A 6,053-nucleotide genomic window follows, 5' to 3' on the forward strand; every position below is an offset into this window, starting at 1 on the left:
GCACATGGAACTGAAAAAAGCAAAGAGGAAAAAAAAAGAAATGCAAGTTTTATGAGAGTTACAAGACAAATATACTTAAAAGATCTATGACTCCTGAATGTTTAAAACCAGGAAAACATGCCACATTGTAGTATTACATAGTATTAGTATTTCATATTAATATCAGTAATGAAAACCTGTATGGAATATTAGCAAAAACAATACAACTATATTGTTAAAGAATAAATTACAACAACCAGGTAAAATTTATACCTAGAGTTCAAGAACTGTGTTTACACTATTCAAAACTGGAATTTTATTTGAGATGTGCAGTTAGCCTATTTGTCAGCAATTTTTCCAATAAAAGAGTAAACACTAACAAAACTTCTAGTACCTTTTCTTAATCACTGAATTTTTCCAAAATATGACACCTCAAAATAAGAAACATCCTTAAAATTAATGAACAAGACAACCTTTATATTTGTTTATTATAAAATTCATCATGTAAGAACATCTTCCCACTCTTACTCTCCAATATTTGTAATTTCTTCTTTCTTACTATCTGTGGCAGAACCAAATTAATCAATCCTATGCATGGTATTGGGGTTCATCTGACATGAACATAAGGCATTTTAATTAGGGAGCATTGACACAGCTAATAAAGGAATATTATATAACAAACTGTAGCCAAAATACGGGAACAAACTTTGCCAGAAGAATCATATACAAGTTTATATAGTTTTAGGCTTTCTTTGGCCTTAAGTTTCCTCTGTACAGTGAATTATCTGCTTTGTCATTTGTAAAAATTGCCATATGTAATGTATCATAAAAATTGCACAAATAGGATCCAACTGAAATTAAGCAGATTAAGAAATTAGGATTTAACTTCCATAATGAATAGATAAATGGATAGAAAAATAGATAGACCTAAGCACAACATAAATATGAAAAATGAATGTGCTCAAATAGCTATTTCCAGAAAGCAAAGTAATATCAAACTTTAGAAAAACTAGATATATTCTGTAGGTTTTGAGCAAAGCTGAATTTACTGTAAAATTCTAGCAAATATTTTTGGCTTAGCTGGTTTAAAAAAAACTTTAGAGTGCTATGTTTCCAGAAAACTGAAAGTCATTTTTACAAACAGCTTTTAAAGAATAGAGAGATGAACATCTTGCACTTTCTTCTGAGAAGTTGTCTTCATGATTTTGGAGACAATTGTTTCAAATTACATGTAACTTACCTGCTTATCTCTGGACTGTATTTGAAGTTCTTATCATAAAGTTACTGTTTTGACAAGTCTCCTCATATTCTCAGATTAAATTAGGTCCTCCATAAATACATTATGCTTATTTGTTTATCTGTTCATTTGTTTGCCTGAGTGTATCATTATGTGTATTTTATGCATCCTGTTTTCTATTACTTACTCCATTTGAATTAATGCCAATACTCCCATTGGATTGTAAATGAGAGGGCAGTATCTCACCTCTCTCACATCTGTCCTCCCTTATCTTTTATGTGCAGCATCATACTCATACACAATAGGTGATCTATAATACACCCATGACTCATACATAAATTAAATAACTGCTTTTCTCCATTATCAATGATGTTGAACATAATTTTATGTGCTTATATTTCCCCTGCAAATGTTCTTTAGTACAATTTCTGTTCACATAATTTGACCAATTCTGCTGCCCTATTCATGTTCTTTTCATTGGGTTTTTTGAATTCCTCATTATTATGGATACCAGAATCTTATCAGTATGTGATCTGCAGCAAATATTTCCTCTCAGTGTAGGGCTTATCTTTTCTTTTGACATTATTTTTAAAGAAGAGTTTCCTAAATATAAGAAATCCATGTGTCTTTTTTTTTGTTGTTGTTTTCTACAGAGTCTTTTGGTGCCCTATGTATTTTGGCTTAACTGTAATGTAAATGTTTCATCACATGTTTTTTTTTTTTATTTATGTTTTGTAATTGCAGGGTCATGTTTAGTCTTATCTCATATTTTAGTTAGTTTTTCTGTGGTATGAGGTATTAATTCTGATGTAGCTCATTGTTTTAGCACCAATTGTTTATATATCTTTCTCCAATTTTTTTTCCACCAGAACGCCTTTTCTTTTGGTATGTAGAAAATCAATAGGCATAATGTATATGTGGCTTTATTTCTCTATTTCCAAACTATGTTACATGATCTATTATTCATCTTTGCCAGTACAATTAGCATTATAGGTCTTAAATGAAGGTAGAGAGTATTTCTTCTTCAATCTTGTGTTGGCTATACTGGGTCTTTTGTCCCTCCATATAAATTTTAGAGTAAGTTTGTTAATATTCACAACATTACTTGCTGGGATTTTGATTGGGGATTATATCAAATCTATATAAAGTGAGAAAGAATTGACATGGAAAATTAAGAGTCTTTCTATACACATAAACAGATTCTCTCTCCATTGGTTTAAGACCTTCTTTCATTTCTTGGAGTTTTATAGTTGCCCACACGTAGATCTACAATGTATTTTGTTTTATACATACCAATGTATTTCATTTTTAGTGTTAATGTCAATAGTACTGTATTTTTAATTTCAATACCAATTTTTCATTGCTGATATAAAGAAAAGCACTTCTGTATGTTAGTATTATACTCTGCAACTTTGCTATTATTGCTTATTAGTTCTAAGAGTTTTTTGTTGATTTCTTTGGAAAGTTTTACATAGACAACCATGACATCTGTAAACAAAGACGTCTTCACTTCTTTGTCTAATCTACATACCAATAATTATTTTTATTATTCCTATATCTAAGACTTCCAGTACAATGTTGAGTAGGAATGGTGAAGCACATGTTGGTCCTTACCTTTACCTTGATCCTGGTGTCTAGTTTCTCATCAAGTATGACAGTAGCTATAACTATTTCATATATGTCCTTCCTCAATGCTGAAGAACTTCGCTTCTATTCTTAGTTTCCTGGAAGATTTATGGTGAATCTTTACCCAAAGCCCTTTCTGCATTAATTGATAGGATCACATGATTTTTCTTCATTAGCTTGCTGATGTGATAGATTACATTGTTTGACTTTCAAACGTTGAAACAGCCTTACACACTTAATACAAGTCCCATGTGGTAATGGTTTTTACATTTTTAGACATTGTTAGATTCTCTTTACTATAACTTTGTTGAAGATTTTACATCTATATTCTTGAGGGACATTGAGGTATCAATTTTTTCTTTCCTGTAATTTTCTCTCTCTGATTTTGTTATTAAGTTAACACTGGCTTATAGAATGAGTTAGGAAGTATTCCTTCGCCTTTATATTCTAGAAGATATTTTAGAGAACTGGAATTAGTTCTTCCACAAAGGCTTTTTAGAATTTACCACCAATGAGTTAATCTGCCTGGTGTTTATAATCTTTTTTAATATTACTAATTATTGATTCAATTTCTTTAATAAATATAGGCCTGGGCAGCTTATCTGTTTAGACTTACGTGAGTTTTGACAGATATCTTTAAATGGATTACTCTGTTTCACTAAAGTTCAATTGGTTTGTGATCACAGAGTTGTTTATAATTATCTAATTATCCTCCATTGTCTGCAGAATTAGTAGTGATGGCTTCTCTTTCATTTCTGGTATTAGTAATTTGGGTCTTTTTTCTTTCTTATATTTATAAGTTTCTATTGATTCATCTTTTCTACTCATTCTTAGTGGTACTTTTTTTTTTACTTTTCTGGTTTTATTATATTGTATTTTATTTATTTCATTATCTTTCTGGTTATATTGTATGTTATTTATTTCTAACAGCAGCAACTGTGATTTTGGATATTATTAAATTCCTATAAATATTCTTCAGGATTATCCTGTGACAGTTTGATGTTTTGGGATCTTGATTTTAAATTTAGCTAAGGAGATCTAGCACAGCCTTTAATCTGGATGTTAATTCCTGCCCCTCCTCCCCGCCCCCACTACTGAGTACTCCTCTGGATGTCCTGTGAATTTTGAGGATCACCCTCTGACTTATGAGCATAGGCACTGATAACATTTTTTCTTCTAATCTTTTTAGATCCTTGTTTCCTGGACTTTTATAGTTTCTTTACACCATTCATGTGGTGATTAGTATTTGGCTGAGTAAAGAGGGAGAATGTTCCTTAGTTCTCTAGAGTTGCTTCTACTCTACTGCCCTGCACACTGTAGGTACCAGGATTCTCAGGCCCTGGGCATCTTCTCAGTCCTCAGCTTCTGCCTGGCTTTCCCCTGGTTCCTCCTCCTGTGTCTTGTCCTGGATTTTTCCTTAGGGAATATTCTGTTGCAATCATATCTATTACCTTATTTTCCCCATATTTGGGATTAGCCTAATATCCAGTGTCTTGAGAACTTTTGTTGCATAAATTTTGTGTCCTTTTTTTAGCTGTTTGAGATGGGAAGGCAAACCTGATCTCTTATTCTTTCTTGGCAGAGAGCAGTGCAGTAATAGGGATCTGTTTCTATATTCTCTTGCTTAAGAGTGGTGGAAAAAATTGAAACTCCTTTAGCCCATTAGAATAATTAATTGATTTGTTATATCCGGAAAGAAGTTGAACACAGCTCCAAATAAGCACAGTGCCTTGGTGACATTTGAATTTTAAATAGTTTTCTCGTTTTCCTTCAATTTCTACTTAAATCCATGTTTTACTCTCATTCTCAGGCTCACGTTTGGTTTTCTGAACACAGTTTATCTTAACAGAGAAGTTTACCACTGTTGTCACAGATTTTCTGATGTTATTTGTTATTTATGATATTTCCTATGTGCATTTCACAGCCTATCATTTCATCATCCCTTTTAATTTCTGTCATCCATGTGTATATATCTTATCTTTCTTTTATTATCTCCTGAGACCAACAAAGTATGAATAACATATGTGAACCAAGACAAAATATAAATTCTCTAGGAGTACTCTGGAAAAATTCTTGATTACTAAGGTTAATGTAGATACAGGGACTAAAGATTTGTTGAAAATATAAATAAACTTGCAATGACAGTATCAAAGGCGGATGGTAACTTCCATCAGTGTCCCTTTGAAATCAGTAATGTTTTCCTTCTTCATCTGATAGGGATAGAGAGCTGACCAACAAATGAGTCAATCATTATACCACAGAGGAGAGTTTTTGATGGATCAAAAGTGAGGATTATCATTTTTTAAAGTGAGTCATTTAATATATCCTTGAATACATTTCATTTTATTATATGCATGGAATTCAACCCCTAAAAATGCTTTTCAGAATTTTTTATAAGACTTTTAATCTTATAAAAAGAAATTTTAAAAAGCAATATTATTGTATACTTCCACTACTATTATTTTTTGAATTAATTTTCTATATAATAATCCAGATAATGGGTTCCTCATGTATGGTGGAGGACAGAAAGGACAAAACACAACAAAATATATTTAATACATTCATTTTGAAATGTATTTTTATGTCATGTAAAGAAAGAAATTCAGTATTTCAACTTGAAAAGAACATAGACAGCTCAGCAAGACTGTTAAGAAACCATGAGCAGAACATCCAAGAAATATGGGATAACATCAAGAGACCAAATTTAAGAGTCATTGGGATACAGGAAGGGACAGAGTTTCAAACAAAACGAATGAGCAATCTATTCAATGAAATAATATGAGAAAACTTCCCAGACTTGAAGAATGAGACAGAATCCCAAATCCTAGAAGCCTACAGGACGCCGAATGTGCAAAATCATAAGAGATCCACACCTAGACACATTATAATGAAGATGCCCAACATACCTAAGGAGAGAATTTTAAAAGCTACAAGAGAAAGGAAGCAGATTACATTTAGGGGTAAGCCAATCAGGATAACAGCTGATCTTTCAACACAGACTCTGAAAGCTAGAAGATCCTGGAATAACATATTTCAAACACTGAAAGAAAATGGGTTCCAACCAAGAATTGTGTATCCAGCAAAATTAAGCTTCAGGATGGAAGATGAAATTAAAACCTTCCATGATAAACAAAAGTTTAAAGAATTTGCAGCTAGAAAACCATCTCTTCAAAACATCCTCAGCAAAACATTACAGGAAGAGGAAATGGAA

This window comes from Marmota marmota, unplaced genomic scaffold (assembly GCF_001458135.2).
Source record: "Marmota marmota marmota unplaced genomic scaffold, marMar, whole genome shotgun sequence".
Classification (NCBI taxonomy): Eukaryota; Metazoa; Chordata; class Mammalia; order Rodentia; family Sciuridae; genus Marmota; species Marmota marmota.